Source organism: Podarcis gaigeae (genome assembly GCF_964106915.1).
Source record: "Podarcis gaigeae genome assembly, chromosome: 2".
In the NCBI taxonomy this organism is placed as follows: Eukaryota; Metazoa; Chordata; class Lepidosauria; order Squamata; family Lacertidae; genus Podarcis; species Podarcis gaigeae.
Window position 1 is genome coordinate 2,187,614 of NC_139679.1, and position 22,726 is coordinate 2,210,339.

Here is a 22,726-nt window from a genome sequence, read left to right on the forward strand (position 1 = left end):
CTTCGGCAGCGGCGCCCAGCGGCCGGGGGGAGGCTCGGCTTCGCGGCCAGACGCGCCTCGAACTTGCCCGGAGTCCGGGTCGGGGGGCGGGCGGACGCCCAGCCAAACGCAGCGGGGCAACTTGGCAGGTGGACTCTCCTTCCTTGGAGGTTTTGAACAGAGGCTGGAGGCTCGGCAGTCGTGGATGCTTTAGCTGAGGTTCCAGCATTGCGGGGGGCTGGACTGGATGACCCTCGGGGTCCCCGCCAACTCGACAATTCTGTGATTCTATAGTGGCTCAAAGTGTGAATTGGAACCCAGATCTCTCCTCTTAACTGCTTTGCAATCCTAAGTGGTGGTGGTTGTCTTTTTCAATTCCGCCCTGTATCAAGGGGTCGCCTTCGAACTACAAAATTAAAGACAAAAACCAACATCAGATAAGAGCTAGATTAATAAGACAGAGTGAGAAGCGTCAACTGTGCCCCCCCCCCCCACATAAGTATCCATGCTCCATCAGCTTCAACCAGCATGGCAAAATGATAAGGGACTTGTTGCCTAACAATGTCTGGAGAGTCACGGGATCCCTTTTCCTATCAGATAAAGCCCATCCCGAGACCTTGACCAAGAAGCTGGTTACATCAGATGGATTCACAGTGAGTCAAAAAACTACTTAGAAATGGTTCCCTGGTGGCTTCTCAGCAAATTTGAGGGTGTGTCCAGAAGGGTTGCCAGTGCTGGGTTAAACCTTGTGGAGGCCCCATGGCTATAGTGGGATAATATTGAACTAAGAAAGCTTGGTTGTAATTTTCTTTTGTTGTAAACAAAAATTGCCCTTTTCCCTTGTGGGGTATCCAAGAGCCCATATACTGTAGACTCCTTACACAGGTTCCCTATTGGTAGGAGAAAATAACAGAGGCCAACCAGAGAATATTGAGAAGCAAAGCAGCTAGTAAGCCTGATCTTTATTGATCTGTTGCAACAGGGTGCTCCCCTCACACGCAGGAGAGGAGGAGGACCCAGAAAAATGGTGTGCAAGGCCTTATAAAGACTTTTGAAATTCCCACCCTGTAGATCAAGACCACCCCCAGAAACATCATACATACATCACAGAAGGGGTGTAACCTAAGACCACCCCTCAAATATATCACACCTTCACACAAAAAAAGCTGTCTAAAACAGAACATTTGCATGTTGTTTTTCTCCTGTCGCTGTTTATCTCCTGTCTGGCAGGTTACTTGATTGGATTTCCTGGGTAGCCTGGCCATTCTTTTGTAGTGATAAATACTTAGTTCCCAGGCCATGTCACAGGCTCACATCTTATTCAAACATAGACATAGGCTTCTTAAGACAGGATTTGTGAAGGAAAAGACAATGGGGAGGCTTTTCCACTTTGACCTTGCAGAGAAAACATTTGGTCAGTTTAGGAATCAAAATGGTTCGAGGTTGGTCTTCCTGGGCTGATCTATGTATGTGCGGTTATGAACATTACCATATATCTAAGACCATAAAATTCCTATCACACTTTCAAGATCAAATCCATTTTATTTTGATGCATTGTCGCCTAAAAAGTGTCTCCTCTGCCTATGTGGTTATGGGGCACTGAGGGTTGTGTCCTGGAATCATTCAGCACCTCTATACATTTTGTCATCAATTTTTAGATGAAAGCCTGATGGGAATCATTCTGAATTTGTGGATGGCACAAACTGAGAGGGGTAGCTAGCACTTCAGAAGACTAGAATAAATTTCAGATTGATTTTGATAAGAGCGGAAACAAAGGAAAGGAAATTCAACAGATGCAAAGTGTTGCATCTTGGCAAAAATGACCCAGTGCATGACAGTGTACATATGAAAGGGGACTTGGGGATTGTAGTTGATCACAAGCTGAACATGAGGCAGCAGCGTGATGCAGTTGCAAAAACGGCTAATGTACTCTTTAACGCTGAATCAGAACAAATGGCAAATTGGGTTTTCTGCAGGTTGCTCTTTGCTCTGATTCTGTGATAAAGAGTGTTGGATTGATACTTGTTTTATCGCTAAAGAGTGTTTATTTTCTGGGAGAGGAGTGGGGAAGACTGCGTGGACTGGGGCAACCCAATCAGATGGGTGGGGTACAAATAATAAATTATTATTATTATTATTATTATTATTATTATTATTATTAAAATTACGGGGGGCACATCTTTAAAGTTAAATGTTACAAATATTATGCCTGAATGTATCCTTTCAACTTGACAGCTCAGGGAAGTTACCTAGCTTTAAAAATAATATAAAATCATCTCATTTGCCAGTTAGGACGCCAGAAAGTTCCCAGAGGTGACAATTGCTGGGCTCATTGATAGCCAAGGGAAGCCAGATCTCATCACCTGACTTGCCTCAGGCTCCAGACATGCAAAGGAAGTTCTACTGTACTTTTGGGTGGTGGGTACTTAAGACATATTGTCTATGCTAATCTTATATCTGAGTCTTGCCCTGACATGTTTGCTTATGCTAATCTTGTACCAAGGACTTGTCTGGACATGTTTGCCAAGGTTAACCCCTCCCCTTTTGTGACATGTCAGTGATGTAGCAATGACGTAGCAATGATGCTGTACGAACTGTATTCTGGGATATGGTGGGAAAGTTTTAAAAGTCTTTGTCACCCCATCCTCGGGGTTCAAATTTGCTCTTTGAACCTATTGCGCAATAAACTTTGGTCTACAGCTATTTGCTCCGGTTGACTGGACTCCTTCCTTTATTCCGACGAGCTGGGTGACTGAGCAGCCTCACACCTAGATTTTTCCGTAACATTATTATTATTATTATTATTATTATTATTATTATGCACAGATCAAGCAGAAAACTTCTTGGCCCCTTGCTTTCTAAGCACAGCACAAGGGGAAGTGTGGGGGAGCCCATAATTATCCATAATATGCAGATAAAAGCTGCAGATTTTAAAAACAAGTATGCATAACTACATTATATGTCAAGAAAGAAAAGTTGCTGAACTAAAGTAGCATTCCCTTATCATCAAACACATATCCTGCCTTCTAATTTCAGTTGTGCAGGATTTGCTTGTGCTTAGGGAAAGGTACTTTGTACATTCTCAGAGATACTTTTCTTCAGTGTATTTGTCTTTCATCCTGCTCCTGGTCTGGGCACTGACTCAAATGACACCACTGAGCTTGGAAAACAGGTTTTTATTGCTTCCTCCGAACTCCTCAGCACATGGCAGCATTGACTGTCTTGGGTATGTGCAACATACTTAAACTTACCACATATTGGGTTACACAACTGGGTGTTGCCTGGGCATCAGGAGTTTGTGGGTGCCAGCAGGGTGTGGGGTGCCAGAGGGACTGTGGCCCTGGGCATGGATTTTTGAGGGGGCAAGAAGCGGACACCCCCAGCATGGCCCACTTCTCCTCTCCTGGCATTGGAGGAACCAGCGCTCAGGTAGAGGATCAGCTGAACATGCCCAGGTGTCAACACTTGACCTGAAACTTTAAAGAGATTTAAATTTCAGCATCACCATTCACAAGATTATTCAAAGTTATTTGTGTGCTGAAGCATTTTCCTTTGTATTTCTTTCTTTTTTCTTTTTATTAAAGATTTTTTTGTTTTACAGAAGCATGTGTAATGTCTCTCGTATTTTTTCCATGTAACATTTTTACTAATCAGTTTCATTTGTTGAGACACTGGGGATGGGGAAGGGGTGGAGGGGGGAAGATGGATGGGGTGGGGTCGGGTGGCGATGTTTCTATTTTGCTTAATGTATGTGGGGTTTGGTGTCAGTGTTGCTTGTGCAGGTTCTCTGCTGTTCATTCGTGTTTCTTTGGTCGTGAGAGAGGTTGGGGTTGGCCTAGGGTGTGGTTGTTTGTTTGTGATTGGCTGTGGTTATTTTTGTTTTCGTGTGTGAGTGGGGTGGGTGGGTGTTTTGGATCAGGTTAGCCATATTGATTTGCATGCTGTTGGTGGATTCTTGTTTCCCATACTATTTGGTACCATTGGTCCATGCTTACTCCTGACAGGTCTCTCCAGTGGCTGGTTATGGGGTTTCTGGCTGCTGAAAGTAGGTGGGTTATGAGTTCTTTGTGATTTTCCTTTGTATTTGAGAAAGATGATCAAAGATTATTGTATTACTTATTATTGCAATTTAAATAAATTTAGCAGTTTCAGGTTTTGTGCTTTTCATTTTTTCTACATCCATTTTAGCCTTGCCTGGGGTGCAAAATAGTCTGGCACAGGCACTGAACCCCACACTATGACGATGTCTTTCCCAACGCTTCTTAGGCTTTGGGAGTGCAGACGTGGCAATCCGAGTGAGTATGGGGTTGGCATGAGAATCACTTACCTCATACACACTTTGACAAAGTCTGAGAATCTGCAGCCTAAAGACACCTCTCTGCTCCGTTCCCAACAGAGGAGACAGAGATCTGGCACAGTTCCATCTTAGGAAAAAATGTGTCCCCTCGGTATTGACCACTGAGAAGAGTACCAATGGCTCTCATGAGAAAGCTGGGCTATGAAAATAATCTGCTCTGACATACAGTGAACATTAAAAATGTGAATTCACTGTTTTTCCCACAGTAGCTGGGGTTGACCTATGTTGTTCCTAGTCAATTATTTTATGTTGACACTGATTTATGAAAGTGCCCGTGAGAAAACGAAAGCTGGTTATTGAAATAAAAAAAAGTAGGGGTGGCGAGGAGAGTGACAGAAATTAAGAGATTTTGAAGCCAGCTCAACAATTGAGTTATGCCAAAAAACATGACACTGGCTGGGTTCACACATAATGCTAAGTCATGGTTCACACGAGCAGTGACAGATTTAAGGTGGTGTGGGTGTCCCAGCACATGGGGATGCAAAATTGAGAAGATCCATGATTGAGGCGATCCGTTTGAGGGTGCCAAATTTTGGCCTCATACAGGCAAAATAGTATGAAAGATTACCCCTGACATAAACCCAGGTTTGCATTATAAACTGGCAACAAACCTTGACTTATGAGCATGGTCTGTTCATAGCCAATAAACCATGGGTAAAATGCTGGACTACAGGTACAGATGATCGGATGAAACCATGACCCAAAGTTTTGCATTATGTGTGAATGAGGCCACTGAGTTAGTTTTGTCTTGTTCAACTGAAAATGACTAAATTATTACAGCTTAGTATGAGCAGGGCTCCTAAATAGGTTTGGATTTGAAAGTGTTTTTACACATGAAACTGTGTATATACTTGTTTGTGTATATTGAATTTTGTTACATATACAGTAGAATTATTTTGTATTGTTTTTATAGTTCCTTTTGCTGTGAATTGCTACAAGATATTTCATGTGAAGCAATTCATAAATGGAACCAAATAAATCAACTAATTAGCCTTCAAGAGACAACACAGTTATGCGACACAAGTTGTGTAGGATTGCCCTTGGCAAATCTTGAAATAACGCTTTCCTCCCCCATTCCAATTAGTTATGATCTTACTGGAGTCCAGATCACACAGCAGCCTGCTTGCAAGTAGCAAGTAGGGAGGCAGGCTTCCTGATGATGCCCCCTTTGTACAATTCACGTGTGAGAAGGATGTTCAATTGCACACACTCTGGCAAGCCAGAGCAGCGCACGGAAACCCTGTTTACCTTCCCGCCAGAGCGGTACCATGCTTTCGTTATATAGCAGTTTGCAAATGCAATAATTCCACCCCACAATTAAAAAAACAACAATCATTCTATGTCCTTCAAATCAGCCTGTTGCACACACCCTAATTTCCTAACAGTGAGAGATTTCAGGTTTGGTAGACATTGGTTTCCTTGAAATGAAGATCAACAGTTGGTGGTGTGATGTCTTTGTGATCAATGCTTGTATTTGCACATACATACAGACTGAGCACAAGTTGGAAGGGCTCACAGCACTAACATTCCAACAGATCTTGCTCCCCATTAGGTTTCTATCCCCTGCTCCCCCCCCCAAAGCTGTGTTTGTTCCCAGCCAAGCCAAGACTGGACCCAGGTCTATTGTCCTCTTCAGGCAGAGGAGGGGAAAGGCCTCCCTACTGAAACCCAATGATGAAGGCAGGATCAATAGGATGTTGACTGAATCCTTACTGTGCTACTTACTTACTGTGTAAGTGGTATGAGGGTTGCATTTAGCTTGGTGCAAGTGGTATGGGAATGCTGCCTTTGCAGTTCAGGGAGTTGGTGCCAACCATTAAAGAATAATGCCAGCTCACATGCTCCATTTGTTCATGTGATGGGCAGCCCAGGGACAGCCAGGAAATATAATATCTGAATCAGCCTATTGATTCTCATTAGCAAGCATGAGGCTTTAGAGGTAAGAGGAACTGAAACTGCAAGCAATGGCTTAAGGCATGTTGAGACAAATCAGCATTTTGTAGGGGTGAAATAAATATACACACACATCAAGTGTGCCAAATTTTAAAACTGTTAAAACTGCTTACTAGTGGCGTAGCGTGGGTTGTCAGCACCTGGGGTAATTCGCGCCCCTGCCAGGTAGGGGCAGAGAGCTGCGAGTGCAAGCGCGCCCCCCAGATGTTGCGCCCGGTGCGGCCGGCCCCCCCTGCACCCACCACGCTACGCCACTGCTGCTTACTCATACCTTCCCAACCCCTCCACCAGATATCAATGCAGGAAGTTACTACTACTACTACTACTACTACTACTACTAATTTATTATTTATACCCTGCCCATCTGGCTGGGTTTCCCCAGCCCCTCTGGGCAGCTCCCAACCGAATATTAAAAACACAATACAGCATTAAATATTAAAAACTTCCCTAAACAGGGCTGCATTCAGATGTCTTTTAAAAGTAAGAAAGTTGCTTATTTCCTTGACATCTGATGGGAGGGCGTTCCACAGGGCAGGCGCTACTACCAAGAAGGCCCTCTGCCTGGTTCCCTGTAACCTCACTTCTCACAGCGAGGGAACCACCAGAAGACCCTCAGAGCTGGACCTCAGTGTCTGGGCTGAACGGTGGGGGTGGAGATGCTCCTTCAGGTATACAGGACTGAGGCTGTTTAGGGCTTTCAAGGTCAGCACCAACACTTTGAATTGTGGATGGAAACGTACTGGGAGCCAATGTAGGTCTTTCAAGACCGGTGTTATGTGGTCTCGGCGACTGCCCCCAGTCACCAGTCTAGCTGCCACATTCTGGATTAATTGCAGTTTCTGAGTCAGCTTCAAAGATAGCCCCACGCAGAGTGCATTGCAGTAGTCCAAGTGGGAGATAATCAGAGCAGGCACCACTCTGGCAAGATGGTCCACAGGCACGGAGGGTCTCAGCCTACGTAGCAGATGGAGCTGGTAGACAGCTGCCCTGGACACAGAATTGACCTGTGCCTCCATGGACAGCTGTGAGTCCAGAATGACTCCCAGGCTGTGCACCTGGCAGGCACAGTTACCCCATTCAGGACCAGGGAGTCCTCCACACCAGCCCACCCCTGTCCCCCAAGAAGAGTACTTCTGTCTTGTCAGGATTCAATCTCAATCCGTTAGCCGCCTTCCATCCTCCAACTGCCTCCAGACACTCACACAGGACCTTCACTGCCCTCACTGGTTCCGATTTAAAAGAGAAGTTGAGCTGGGTATCATCCGCATATTGATGAACACCCAGCCCAAACCCCCTGATGATCTCTCCCAGTGGCTTCATGTAGATAGATGTTAAAAAGCATGGGGGAGAGAACGGAACCCTGAGGCACCCCACAAGAGAGAGCCCAGGGGTTTGAACACTCATCCCCCAACACCACTTTCTGGACACGGCCCAGGAGAAAGGAGCGGAACCACTCTATAACAGTGCTCCCAGCCCCCCCCCCCAGACAGTCCAGAGGGATGAAATGATTGATGGTATCAAAGGCCGCTGAGAGATCCAGCAGAACTAGGAAGCAGCATTCACCTTTGTCCCTAGCCTGCCGGAGATCATCGACCAGCACGACCAAGGCAGTTTCAGTCCCATGGTGAGGCCTGAATCCCGACTGGAAAGGATCCAAATGGTCCACATCCTCCAGGCGTGCCTGGAGTTGTTCAGCAACCACCACTCAATCACTTTGCCCAAGAATGGAAGATTTGAGACTGGGCAATAGTTGGCCAGGTCTAAAGATGTTTTTTAAAGAAGCGGTTTAATCTCTTTCAGTGGGAGTGGGAAGGCTCCCTCACAGAGGGAAGCATTCACCACCCCACAGAGCCCGTCGCCCAGCCCTTCCCGGCTTATTTCTATGAGCCAGGACGGACAAGGATCAAGAAGACAGGTGGCTGGTTTCACTTGTCCAAGCAGCCTGTCCGCATCCTCAGAGGTAACAGATTGGAATTGATCCCATATAACATGACTAACCAGGACTCCAGCACTCTCCCACCCCAGCCCTGCTCCCATGGTGGAGTCTACCTCCTTCCAAATCTGAGTGACTTTATCTGCAAAAAAGGAGATCTTGGGGTCCCTGCCAGGCCCCAATGACAAAAGGGGTTCCAATAGAGTGCAAATCACCTGAAAGAGTCTCCTGCTGCTGTTTTCTGCAGATGTAATAGAGGCAGTGAAGAAGGTCCTCTTTGCCTTTGCTATTGTTACTTGATAGGCTTGACGTTGAGCTCTAACCCGTGTCCGCTTTGATTCAGAATGAGTTTTCCACCACCTGCGCTCTAGCAGTCTCAATGATTGTTTCATCACCCTCAGCTCCAGGGAAAACCACAGGGCTATCCAGGCTCCATGCAATCGGAGAGGGTGCTTCAGCGCCAGGCAGTTGAGAGCCCTGGTTAACTCAGCATTCCAGTGGGCCACAGGGAATCAACTGAAAGGCCATCAACATGGGACAAAACATCCCCTACTACTCTCTGGAAACCATTTGGATCCATTAGGTGGCAGGGGCCAACCATCCTAATTGGTCCCACCTCCCTGCAGAGAGGAAGGGTCATGGAGAAGTCCAGTTGATCTTAAGTGATCTGACCATGGTACTTCTTTTGTTTCACCAACATCCATAGAGGTAAACACCATGTCTAAGGCATGTCCGCGGCTATGAGTTGGGCCAAACATTCAGGGACAGTCCCATGGAGGCCATGCTTTCCACGAAGTCTCGAGTGGCCCCTTGTAAGGTCGTGTCGGCATGGATGTTAAAATCCCCTAGGACAACCAAACTAGGTGTCTCCAGAAGCACATCCGCCATGACCTGAAGCAGCTTGGGCGGGGAATCCTTGGTGCAGCAGGGAGGTTGGTACACCAAAAGGAATCCTGTACTGCCCCTATTGCCCAACTTCCAGAACATGCACTCAGAAAACTGGGTCTTCCCAATAGGACTCCTGATGCAAACTAATGACTTCCTAAAAATCACTGCAACCCCCCCTCCCTGCCCACATGACCAGGGTTGCTGTGTGTAAGAGAAACCTGGTGGACAAGCAGCAGCAAGGACAGGCCCATCTGCTTCATCCAACCAAGTCTCTGTTACACATGCCAGGTCTAGTCCTCCATCCATGATCAAGTCATGGATGGCAGTGGTCTTATGAATCATTGACCTGGCATTGCACAGCAGCATCTTCAGGTCATGTGGGTTTCACTTGCTGATTTCAGTATCCTTCCAGTCAGGATCAGACCCGGAGGCAGGGATAGTCTTCAAACAACGACTAAACCTGCCTCCTTGGTAATGACATGGTCTGGTCTTAGTGTAACTCCTCCTCCTGCCTGTGATCACTGAGATTGGATGTCCCAGTGCTTCTGCCCCTGTGGAACCTGCCCCAGTCATTCTGTTGGCTGAGGCCCACTCCCCGGCAGCCCTGACCCTCTCCCCTTAAAAAGCCAAATACAAACTATAAAAACAAAGCAAAAAACAATTATGCTCAACGGGCAACCATGTGTTCAAGTCGGTAAGCAATTTGTTTGCATAACGAGGTCTTCATTGCAGGGTTACAGCCCCCCCCCCCCCAACAAAACAAAACACCCTCAGAAACTGGGAAAACACCCTCAGAAACAGTTTTCTTAACTCTAATTAATAAAAACATAGAATAAGTTGATTCAAAAATTCCAAATGTTGACATTTAAATTGTCAATATGAAATTTCAATTTTCAGTGACAGTATCTAACAGATTCAGAAACTGGCCCTCTCCTTGAGATGTACACACTATTAGTTTCTTTTTTCTCTTTTTTCCTTTTAAAAAATCATTTTCAATTTTATAAGATTTGCACATTGACATTTACCAAAATACAAACTGTACGTTTACAATTCCATGATATTATTTCCTCCAAAGAATCCTGGGAAACTCAGTTACTACAACTGCCAGACCCTTTAGAACCTACAGGTTCCAGGATTATGTGGGGGAAATAATGTACACAAACAGCATTGAACTCTTTCCCTTGGAAACCCTGAGATGGAGGAGGCTACCTATCACGCCCCCCCTTGAGGCCATCACTTGCGACAGGCCCTTAATGGAGTGGCTTGTCCAAAAAATACTGGCAAAGACTGGTAATTCCACAATGTTTCCACAAGGGGTCCTCATTCATTGGCTGTTAACATCCTTCTAAAATTCCTTCTTTCGCTTCCTTTGTTCTGCCAGGTTGAGTTTCATGGTCTGCCCAGTCCTGAGAGAGGGAGACTCCTTTCTTTCATTCCACACCTCAACATACATCAGAATCTTTACCACATCCTTCCTTAATTATATTCTGGATTTCCCCCTAACACAAAAACAGCCCAAAGCCCCAGGCCACTCTTTTCTTGTAGAGAAGGAGCCCTGTCTTCTTCATCGGCCCTTCTCTGCACCTCTTCCAGCTCCAGTGTCTCCTGTGGTGAGATGGGAAATACTGGACTTCTGCACTTTATTCCAGATGTAGCTGCACCATCAATTTGTAGAACGGCATTGCAATATTGGCAGTTTTATTTTCAATTCTTTTCCTGAGATTCCCTGTCTTGGGCTGTATTCAATGTATCTTGAAGTCAGCACTAAGTATGGATTACTGCAGTGGGACTTCCTCCCTCCTTCCCTCCCCCCTCCCCTCCCCTCCATTCTAGGGGTTCCTCCCACCCTCCGCAGCAGAATAGGGTTGGGTACAAGGGAAGGGGGGGGGGGTTGATGAAATCCCATTGTGCAAACAATAGTTGTCCTAATGGGACCAGTTACTTGAAGACTGCCTGTTAGATCTTTTCAATTGTTTCAAATACTGAATTAATGTTTCCCATGAACAGTTCGTTGTGATTTCATATACACACACCCTGGTTAGTCACAGCCTGTTCAGACCCATCAGTGTGCATGTGAAGTTAGGAACTTCTGTGTCAATGGGCATCATTGGCCACTCACTTTCCTCAGATCAGGTGGGGAACCATTTACAAACTTCTGGGGGGCACATGCCTGTGGTGAGCAGGGCCAGAGGCAAGGCTGGAGCAATGAATGTGAAGTTTGTTCTGCAGGATAGTTTCTACACACATCCAGGTGCGCAAGAGGCGTTCTCAGAGTTCAGGGACACATTTCAGCTGGGCTAGAAGACTTGGGGAGGGTGTGGAACTGGGCTGGGGGAGGGTGTGATGGAGGAGGGTGGGTGGCCTTCGGAGGATCCAGGATCCAAAACAGAGCCTTGGAAGGGTACATTTGGCTCCTAGGCCTGAGATTTCTTTCCATGTACACACCATGGAGTCCAATATACCCCAAACAACTATTTTGACTGGATTAGTCTCTAAATAAGCATTGCATTAGATTCTAAAGCACATTAGTTCCATACAGCCCAGTCAAACTCCCTATTCCATCCTATTTCTTGAGATGCTGAACATCCACTTTAAAACATTCCCACAAACATTTATTAAAAAACCAATTGCAGGTTTCTCTTTGCAGGGTCCAAATGTAACTGAGGAGACATTGTTTGCTCTGCCTTGCTGGTCACTTAAACTGCAGGTGGAAGTGAGCCTTTTTATTGCCATCCACCCATAATGGGATGCCAAGTACGTCATCTCTAAGTTTGCACATATATTTGCATAGAAGGAAACTTGCCAACCGTTTCTATGAGCTAAAGATATGCCTTATGATTTCAACTTAAGATTTGGAAAATTGAATCCTGTTTCCAAATGTGTAAGAATGAGCATATAAAATAGAATCAAGGCTGCAGTAGTGTGTATGGCTACAAAAATTCCAGCCAGAGATATTGATTAAAAATATTCTAAACCATCCTTCCAGATCCCAGGGCAATGTGCAAAGTGCATGGTTGACTAGTCATACCAAAATAAAATACAGAAACCTAAGCCCTTCCTCCCTCACCCCACTATAAAATAAAGAAAGAAATTCCACATTCTGTAATTTCAAAACAGTGGTGAGAAGTACACAGTCCAGTGTGTTTTCAGTGAACTGAGATGGCGAGTGCTGATAGAAATGGGGCAAAAATTGATCTAAGGAAGGAAAAAAAGGTTGGTATCAGCATACTTAGGAAGGCTTGCAAAATGGGGAGGGGGGACCTTTCCAGCAATCCCAGTACACCAAACCAACAAATCCAGTAAGTTCTTGTGTTCAGTAACAGTGGGAAAATAAAAATAGTGAATTATGAGGCTGGAGGGACAGAATGCAGTTTTCCTGGAGGAAAGTGCTGCTGGCCAATTGGAACTCTTTAGGGAAACTCCTGTAAATTATTGACTAACGACCCATCCTTATTTGGAAAGCACCCAAGGAATGATATTGGATACCCCTCATCCCATTCATTTTCTAACCTCTCTGCCTATTCTCTGTTTTGAATCCTTGTTGAGATGCCTACATTGCAGGGGTTGGACTAGATGACCCCTGGGATCCCTTTCAGCTCGACATTTCTATAATATGATTCTAGATCTCACTTCTGAATTCATAATTGTGTTCTGACAAGAGGCTAGCCCAATGTTTGGAATCATATTAGTCATGAGATCTTGCCAGAGATCATTCCAAATGCAATTTTGTGACCACCAGTGCTATATTTCATTGTGAATTCTTGAGGAACAATGTGGGAGAGAAATTTGCGAGGACCACAAAATTGCACAAGGCTGGTCAAAACTACCAAGCACATTCTTCAGAAGCCAGAACAGTGGACTACACCGCATTTTTAAATCAATAAAAACAATAAAAATCCCTAAAGTGGGATTTGAGACCCGACGCCTCGGGGACATGCTCAGTGTGTTGTTAGTCACCACACTGGCTCTCACACTCTGTGTTCAAGACTACTGGGTGTTGCAGTGAATCATAGAATCCTAGAGTTGGAAGAGACCACAAGGGCCATCGAGTCCAACCCCCTGCCAAGCAGGAAACCCCATCAGAGCACTCCTGACATATGGTTGTCAAGCCTCTGCTTAAAGACCTCCAAAGAAGGAGGCTCCACCACACTCCTTGGCAGCAAATTCCACTGTCAAACAGCTCTTACTGTCAGGAAGTTCTTCCTAATGTTTAGGTGGAATCTTCTTTCTTGTAGTTTGGATCCATTGCTCCGTGTCCGCTTCTCTGGAGCAGCAGAAAACAACCTTTCTCCCTCCTCGATGTGACATCCTTTTATATATTTGAACATGGCTATCATATCACCCCTTAACCTCCTCTTCTCCAGGCTAAACATGCCCAGCTCCCTTAGCCGTTCCTCATAAGGCATCATCCAGGTTTAGGTTAAGGCATTTAGGTTTCATATGCTCTGCTCTTAGTTGGATATATTATTGAATTTTTTGATATTGTTTACTTGTCTCTGTAGTTCCATAATAATTTGAAAACTAATAAAAATATATTTTTAAAGAAAAGAGTACTTTAAACTTCTTAGAGGTCTTTTGTTTTAGTAAGCAAAATATTAAAATAACTAAATTTGAATTAAAATCAGTTCCAGGGCTGATGATTATTCTCACTTATAAAGTGTCCATGGTGAGAGCAAGTGTGCTATAGCAGAAAGAGAGTACTTTCTTGTGAACATGAACCAGACCTGGGTTCAAATCACTGTTAACCCATAAAGCCAGGTGACCAGGCATAATCTCTCATTCTAAGCCTACCTCACAAGATGGTTGTGAAGGTCTGGGGAGGAGAAAACCCTCCACACCACCCTAAATTCCTTTGAGAGAGAGGATTCAAAATGTGATAAATGAGTAATTAACCCCGTTCCTGGCTGTTCCTACTGCCCGTTCCTGTGATGTTTGCATCCAGGCATCCATTGACCAACTTTGGGTGTTTCTACATCATTTGTCCCTACTAAGGATTGTGTGGACTGCCTGGTATGAAGCGCTGGTGCAGAAAAGCCCCTCTCCGTGTCGGACTGTGCGATCCTTTCCGAAGTTTCCTGCACTTCCCCATCACAGTCCTGAAATCCTCCGCCTCCCGCTTCTCAGGTCTGAGTCACAGTCCTTATCTCCCACATCTACTCTAAGGTCAGGAAGCATGGAAAGCAGAACAGGTCACGCCTGTCCCAAGGGAATGAAACCAAGCCAGATTTATTTCTTGTTGGTGGCATTGGGGATGGGGAAATAGGGTTTTTCCAGTTGAAAGGAAATAGCTGCAAATATTTTCCTTAGGCAATGGCACTGGCAAGGCTGAGGTGGCTGCCCTCGCTCAAGCTGCTTCTGGCATCATTCCTACGGTTGCTGTTTCTATTCCGAGGGGTCCAGGGATGGTTGGGGTCCTCTTCTCCAGAAATCATGGGGCGCCCTGATCCTAGCAGGGCCCCTCCTGCAGCTACGTAGAGTGGGGTTGTGGGGAGCTTAGGCCTGCAAGCCAAATGTGGCCCTCAGGACTCACCCTGCTCACCAGTCCTTCTCCATGCCCTTCCCAAATGCTCTTTTGGAAGCCTTTGGGAACAGCTGCTGCTGCTACAATGCGAAATAAGGTGAGAACCAGTGTGGTGTAGTGGTTGAGAGTGGTAGTCTCGTAATCTGGGGAACCGGGTTTGCATCTCCGCTCCTCCACCTGCAGCTGCTGGGTGACCTTGGGCCAGTCACACTTCTTTGAAGTCTCTCAGCCCCACTCACCTCACAGAGTGTTTGTTGTGGGGGAGGAAGGGAAAGGAGAATGTTAGCCGCTTTGAGACTCCTTAAAGGGAGTGAAAGGCGGGATATCAAATCCAAACTCTTCTTCTTCTTCTGCCAGCTGACCAGAAGAAAAACCTGGCTGGACTTGCTCTTGGCCTTTGGCAGTAGTTGATGTATAGAAATCAGCAGGTAAAACTGCCCATGGCACAGGATCACCTGCTAGTTCATGCTGATCCAAGCTGCACTGTATTCACAGGGGCTTGAAGGAAGGTTGGCATCCCAAAGGCATGCTTTGCGATAAAAGTTCTGTTAGCTCAGTTTGCAAAGGGGTGTTTTTGAAAGCTCAGTTTCCTTCTTGAGTTCTGCTATTTGCCCAGGACACACACAGACACTCACACACAAAAACCACTCAAACGTCAACATATTTATGTGATGTTAGCAGCAAGCCTGCCTGGGCCTGTTGCGGCTCTTAAAAAAGATTAATAATTACTCAGATACAGGTAGCAAACGCCAGTTAAATAACCTGATAAGTGTGAGATAGAGCAGAGCTCAGGTACCTGCATTTGACATGGTGGAAAGAGCTCTGTTTAATGGGGCAATTACAGGAAATCAACTGGGGCTGCTGTTCACATCCCTTCCCCCTCCACCCCAAACCCAGCAGCTTTCATTTATTGCTGGATTAGATGTTTGCAATTGGTATAAAAGATGCAGGGTGGACATAGTGGTCAGGACCTAGCAGCTTCTCATTGCTTTGATTTAACAACATAAGAGAAAAAATTATATATAAATACAGATATCCCTTGCACTTCAGCTGCAGACATCAGCAGGTAAAGCTTTTTTGCAGCAGATAGAAACATTATTGCCACCTAATCATAGCTATCAACCTTTCCTTTTTTTGCAGGAAATTCCCTTATTCCAGCACCGTTTCCCGCTGCTTCCTGCTGCTATCCCGGATTGTTAGATATCCCATAGACTGTCCCCGGGACAGGTGAGGCTGCTGATCCTTATTTTCGAGGCTGCTGATCCCTTATTTTCAAATCTGAAAGTTGACAGCTATGCACTAAATGCCTGCAGATCAAGGAGCAAAGAAAGGCACAGTTACAAGCCCAGCTGAAAAATTGGCACTCCTGTACTAAACAATTTCATACCAACCCTGTAGGTATTGTGTGGAGGGGATTAGAAGCAGTGTGTGGTCCCTGAACAGAAGCTTTATTATCTTCATTGGATGAGTCGAGACAAGTGCATAGAAATGAGAGGGTTTGTCAAAAAGTGTCAGGGAAAGGATGGGGAATTCCAGGTGGAATTGGAGTTGTAAGCTGAAGCTCAGGTGGCACAGGAAAGACTTTCCTGGAGACGCTGGTCTTAAAGAATTGCTTTTAGGAAGAGCAGGGGAGGAGACCACCTTGGTCAGGTGCAAAAAGAGGGCATGGCTCCTGCGGGTTGCAAACGTGCCTACAAATGTAGTTTTGTAGAAGAGGACATTTCAGAAAATGTAGGCACTACACCTGCTGAAATCCCCCTTCTACACAACTACCGTATTTATGCAAATCTCATGCACCATCAAATCTCATGCGCACCTCAATTTTTGAAACCTTGAAACCAAAAAAGTATTTGCTGATGAATGAAAATGCACCATCAAATCTAATGCACACCCTAATTTTCACAAAGTAACATGGCCAAAAAAGCTGTGCATTACATTTGAGTAAATACGGTATCAAAGGTGCAGGAGCCCTGTGCTCTTTTTGCATCTGGCAACCCTATGGCTAGCTGTGAAGATTGTACTATAGTACAAGGCAGAGCTTTGCCAACTTTGCCTTTTGAATACCTGAAGAACTTTGATGGGTCGACAAAAGATCCCTCTGGAGCAGCATCCTGTTCAAAAGAGGGACCGTCCAGATGCTTGTGGGAAGGAGGAGGGCCTGCTGTGTGCCTTCCTCCTGCCCAAGCACCTGAGGAATGGAGGGGTTTTATAATGAACTCTCTTGTTGCGGAACATTAGTGCATGTAGTTTTGTTGCAAACTCACCTTGAATGCAAAAACCTCAGGACAGGGGTATATAAATAAGCATGGCAGTTCCATTTGGTCAGGAATTCTGCCAAGAAACCTCTTTTGTTCCCATGGCACCATTTGGGGGTCTGGCTCAGGGCTAGATTACCAAATAGGCAGACTAAGAACATGCTGGGGGCGCCAGCCAAGCAGGGACACACACACACACAAGATAGATAGATATATTGGAAAGAATTTAACATTTGATTTTTTAAAAAAGCATTGGAGTAGTTTTGTTAGACTCCACTGGACACTCTTCTCCCATTTTTATTTTCTTTTTCCTACTTACTTATTTTGAATTACATGAGGAGGCACCTTGATTCCCCCCCTCCCAGTGCTTAAGTTCTCTAAAGGTCCCTGCTTAGGGCAGGAGACTTTGACTCTCTTGGGCCAGCATTGAAGGAAGGAAGGAAGGAAGGAAGGAAGGAAGGAAGGAAGGAAGGAAGGAAGAGACGGTCTCTTAACTTAGTTAATTGACTCACAGGGCACTGACTACCATGCCAGACTAAGTCATTCTCAAAGCACAGCCTTCATCTTGGATGCCCTGTGGAATCATGTACTGATCCAGTTTACAATCCGATTAACTGTGTAATCCTGACAAATTATAGCCATTGACAGAGTTTACAGGCCACTTTAAACCACGGTTATGATTAACTACGGTTTACTATGCAAGTATCATTAGGCCTGAAAACAAAGGCTGCCTCTTTGAAAGCTGCCTCTACAAAAGGCAATTGTCTTACCTGAGACCAAAGCTTGGATCTGTATTCAATCTGTATTCAAGTGCCAGAGACTGGCCAGGGAAAGGGTGCAGTCAGTGGACTGGGGGACCTAAATGTTTCCCTGGCGCCTCCTTCCCAAAACCTAGGAAGCTTCCGCCTGGCTTAGGGAGGGAGGCATCTGCTCCAATGGGTCCAAGAGCCCCCCCCCACTACCCTTCCAAAGCCCGTGCAGCTTTGGGAAGGAGGCCACAGGGCTCCAGCATCAGGGGCGTTTTACCCACAGAGGCACAGGGCGCCAAGTTCTGGAGGGCGCCAGGGAAGAGGCGGGGGCTGGACGCAGCACCTCCCGGCATCAGCTTGCTGCCCTCACCCACCTCTGCCATGCCATGCCGAAGCAGCACTGCACCCGGAGCCTCCGTTTGCAGTGGCCACCGCGGCACGAAGCGGCCAGCTGAGCCGGGAGGCGCCGTGTCCAGCCTCTGCCTCTTCCCCCCAGAGGAGCCGCCCTCCAGCCACTGCCCGCCTCCAGCCCTGCCGTCCTCCTTAAAAAACTCTGGGAAACGGGGGGGGGGGGGTCCGGAGGGAGCTTTGCACCACAGTGCCGGATATGCTTAAGACGGCCCTGTCCAGCATCCTGTCAGAGGCCTGGTGTGTCCCTTCCAAAGCCTGGGAAGCTTCTGGCCAACTTAGGGAGGGAGGCACAATGCTCATGCCTCATAGGACACCTGGAGGTCAAGAGCACTCCCCCTCCCCGTGCAATCCCTCTCACAAGCTGGCACCTCTAGCCCTAACTGTTCCCCTATGAAAAGTTTCAGCGCACGCCACTGCACCCATAATAAAGGCATGCGTCTGCTGAGCTGGGCTGTGGCCTACAAAAACATACAATACGTTTGTATTCAGGGTGGTTTTATTGGGCAGTTTGGGTTTCATTCTCACGTGTTAAATTAGCACGTAATAGCTTGAAAGCCGATGTCTTCAGTGGCTGCTGCTATGAAACTCTGTTCTTATCTTGTATATATTTGGGCCTGACGAAGAAGTGGCACAGACCTGTGTTGTTACCTCTATTCTAGGGAGGGATGACTCTTTCTGTTATACAGCGAAGTCTACCAAAGTCACAATAACGCTGTTAGGCTCTAAGGTGTCATGAGACATTTAGATTTTGCTGGAGCAAATTAGCAGTTCAGTCTGGTGTGTGTTTCCTTCAAAACAGATTTCACTGTGTTCAGCAGGGGTGGACTAAACGCTCATCATCCCTGACTGCTGATGATGCTTGTCGGAGCTGATGGGAATTGGAGTTTTCAAGCAGCAGGAATTAGTGTCATAGCACCATTTCCTGTGGATCAGCAAGGATATCCTTTCTTGGTTGGGTTGCTTTACAAAATAGACAGTTCTGATGGAATCTCAGCCTGTTTTCCCCAATTTGGATTTTTTTCTACAGCAATAGTACATTTGAAGATAGAAGAGAATGCTGCATCTGACAGCCCCCAAGTGTATTCGAGACAAGTATTTTGGAATCTTCACAAACCTATTCTGTCTTTATTGCCTTTTTATTTCTTCCTCTAGAGTTGTGGGTGCACAGTTGGTTGGCTGACACAAGCAAAGGTCCCGTGAGGAAAGGGCTCTTGTGCTCAGGTCACAATTGCTGGGTTTCTGCAGGCATCTGGCTGGCTGCTGTGAGATCTGAATTCAGCAGGGCTCTTCTTATGTTAAGTTCTATCATGCTGCTGTCACTCTCCTCCCTGGCCCTGATTTGCACCCTACACTGCTTTTTGCCTGGCTGGAATGTGTCCCTGAACTCTGACAATGGCTCTTGCGTGCCTGGGGGGAGGAGGAAGAGAGGGGGTGAGTCTGCAAAGTAACTAGCCTACTGGACAAAGGGAGCATCCACTTTTGTTGCTCTGCCCAATTTTGCCTCTGCACACCTGACTGCCATGTACCTCAGGTTTCTGGAATTCATGGTGAGTGAGAGTGTTGTAATTGTGGGCTGAGGACAACAGCACAAAGAACAAATATATCCATCCCATCTAGCACAGCCCCCCAGTGTGGACAGGAAACACTGAGATAGATTAGAGAGGCCTAAAACTGAAATGCTCCTGTGTGGACGAAGATGCATCAACGCACATATGGAAACAGCAACCCAGGATACTAGGATAGCCTAGTATGGACACAGCCAAAATGAAAGGCACAAGCCAAGGGCCCAAACATCCGGCATTCCGAAGGCAGCCTCTGCATCTCTCTCACACACATGCTCCTTCCTTGAAGCCTTTAAGTAGGCTTCCAAGATTTTACTGGCTATTAGAGACAGCGCTATTATAACTGCCTAATCTCCAGACTCAATCTCCTTGTTCTCATTTATGCCAGTAAAAGCTGCCATGAGCCAGGACTGAATGGCCTTCAGTCTGTGCCTTAGGAAACCTGGCGCTTATGTGTGAAATTGATCAATTTAATATTTCATACAGACCAGCTCATCAAATCTGGTGGCTGACGGGTTGGTGTCTCAAGGTGCAGGGGGTGATATTTTACTGGGTGATTGACCTGTGATGCAAGTGAATATTGGAATAGGACTGGTTCAGTTGAGCAATTGCTTTATAAACCCATATGACTTGTCTCAACGTGGTTAACAACTGAATTAATCAGTGAGGTAAGATTGTGACTTGTTTTTGAATATTGTTGATCTGAATCTGATGACTGATTAATTTTTGCAGCTTTTTGAATTTGATTCAAGATAAGTCTGGTGTGTTTCCTCTGTGTTAAGTAAATAAGGCCCCATGAAGGACTGTGTGTTTCTGAGAGATGGGCTTCAGAGCAGAATAGTTAGTACTGTATTAACTAATTGGTTTAGGATATTGGGGATATTCTTCTACCAAATAAAATCTAGCCCAAAGTTGTACCAACTGTGATGCCACGCTGAATTTTCACTGTCTTAGATTCTCTTAACTAAGTTTTGCATTTTTCAAGATGCAGAATTGTTTTGTTAAGGTGAGAAATCCAATTATCCCCAAATTGATTTAATTATAAATTATCTTTCGTATTCTCCCCACTACGTCTTTGGTCCCTGTCTTGGGCAATTAATTCTGTAGATAAAATCAGTTTGGTCCACTGAATGAGGTAACACCATAGCATAAGCAGTTATGTATAAGGTGTTGCATTAGGTCACGGGACTTCAGTGGATGAAATCATGTACTCAGCACCATGTCAAATGTCATTATTCTTGCCCCTAGATGCGGCAAGGAGGAGGGACCATAGTCAGGGCCATCTTACCCATTAGGGTTAGTGGCACCCTGCGCCATGGTGCCTGCCCATCAGGGGCACCCAGCAGCAGGAGTCCGGGACTGACCAGGAACAGCTGCAAGGACATGCTGGGCAGTGGTGGCGGCTCTTTCTACAGCCGGCCACGCTCTCTCACTTTCTGCCTGGGAGAGGAGGCAGTGGCAGCGGCGTGCAAAGCTATGCAACACCCTTCTCCCACCTGCCCACCCTGCGGCAGTAGCAGGACTGCTGAGGAAGCCCATGCGGCAGGGGTGGGGAGGACGGGGAGGGGGAGGGGAGCCGAGAACATTGCCTCCCACCCCTTCCATTGAGGAAAAAGGTGGAGGAGGGATTCATTCAGATTTGAGGCAGTGGGAGGGGAAAGCTGGGGGGCGCGCACTACCATTAGGACTCAATTCAGAGGTAAGGATGGACTCGAGAGCATGCTCTCCATGCAGTTAGTGGTTAAAAACAAACAAATACCGACAAAAAGTCCTTTAAAGACGGGGGTGGGTTTTAAGGTCCTATTAGATTCAGCAGGGCTTACTGTCAGGTAAGTGCAGTTAGGGCTGCAGCCTCTGTGACCCATATTTTGGGTCCTTTTTAGGTTCAGGATGTCACTGCTTTACACCCACCCCCCACAATATTTGAAAACGTCAGCTTTGTACTTAAACACAAATTGGCCGGGAACTTCATTGTCTGTGTCTTTATCAATTTATTTAAAGAACAACAAACTGGTGAGTGCTTTAACTTTTTGATATGTAGTAATTTGAATCATGAGGATGAATTAGAAGAACTGCTGAGTCTTGAATGAGTCTTGCTTTGAAATGGAGGACATCATTAGATTTTTTTCTGCCTTTTCATTTTATTTTGTTCTAGGGACTTGTCAGAGATAATGTGAAAGCGTGGTGTCAGGTCCCTACCAAAAGGTCAACAACTCTCGGGAACCTTTCCTTTAAAAAGGTTGACAACTCTGGGAAATAGGGGGGAGGGATCTTTGCACCACGGTGCCAGATATGCTTACGATGGCCTTGAGCATAGCTCCGTGGTGAACTGCATGATTTGCATGCAAAAGGTCCCAAGTTCAATCCTTGGCATTTCTAGATATGCCTGGGAAAGACGACAGCCTTGTATCCTGACTGGCCCACTGTAGACAACGCTGAGCTGGATGGATCTGCAGCCTGCCTGACTTAATATGTCTGCTTTTGCTGCACATGTGTATCTCTGTGTTTTAATATATTGAGAATAGGAAGTATGTTTATAGGTATTTTAACATGTCCCCCAAGTGACTGGGTGGCTCCCAACAAATTTGTTTATTAAAAACACAATACAACATCAAACATTAAAAACTTCCCTATATAGGGCTGCCTTCAGATGTCTTCTAAAGGTTGTAGTTATTTATCTCCTTGACATCTGATGGGACTGGTTTCTAAGTCACCTTCACTGGTAGCCCCACACAGAGCACATTGCAGTAATCTAAGTAGGAGAGCCAAAGCATGTGCCACAATGTGCAGGCAGGTAGGATCTCATCTGGTGTACCAGATGGAGCTGGTAGACAGCCGCCCTGACCTGTGCCTCCATGGACAGCTGTAAGTCCAGAATGAAAATGTAATTACAGTGGAACCTCGGGTTGTGAACGTGATCCGTGCAGGAGGCACGTTCGCAACCCACAGCATTTGCAACCTACAGAGCCATGTCTGCACACACACGGGTCGTGATTCAGCGCTTCTGCACATGTGCAAAGCGCAATTTAGTGCTTCTGCGCGGGTGCAAAGGCCGAAACCTGGAAGTGACCCATTCCGGTACTTCCGGGTTCAGTGTGGTGCACAACCCGAAATGGCG

At 46.0% G+C, this 22,726-nt stretch overlaps 1 long non-coding RNA gene across 1 annotated transcript; it reads left to right on the forward strand.

Moving 5' to 3' along the window:
- Nucleotides 1–278: 278 nt before the first annotated feature.
- LOC310834093 lies at nt 279–2,687 on the forward strand. Its single transcript, XR_014559091.1, has 2 exons — nt 279–331; nt 2,272–2,687. It is a non-coding gene; the product is annotated as an uncharacterized lncRNA (long non-coding RNA).
- Nucleotides 2,688–22,726: the final 20,039 nt, after the last annotated feature.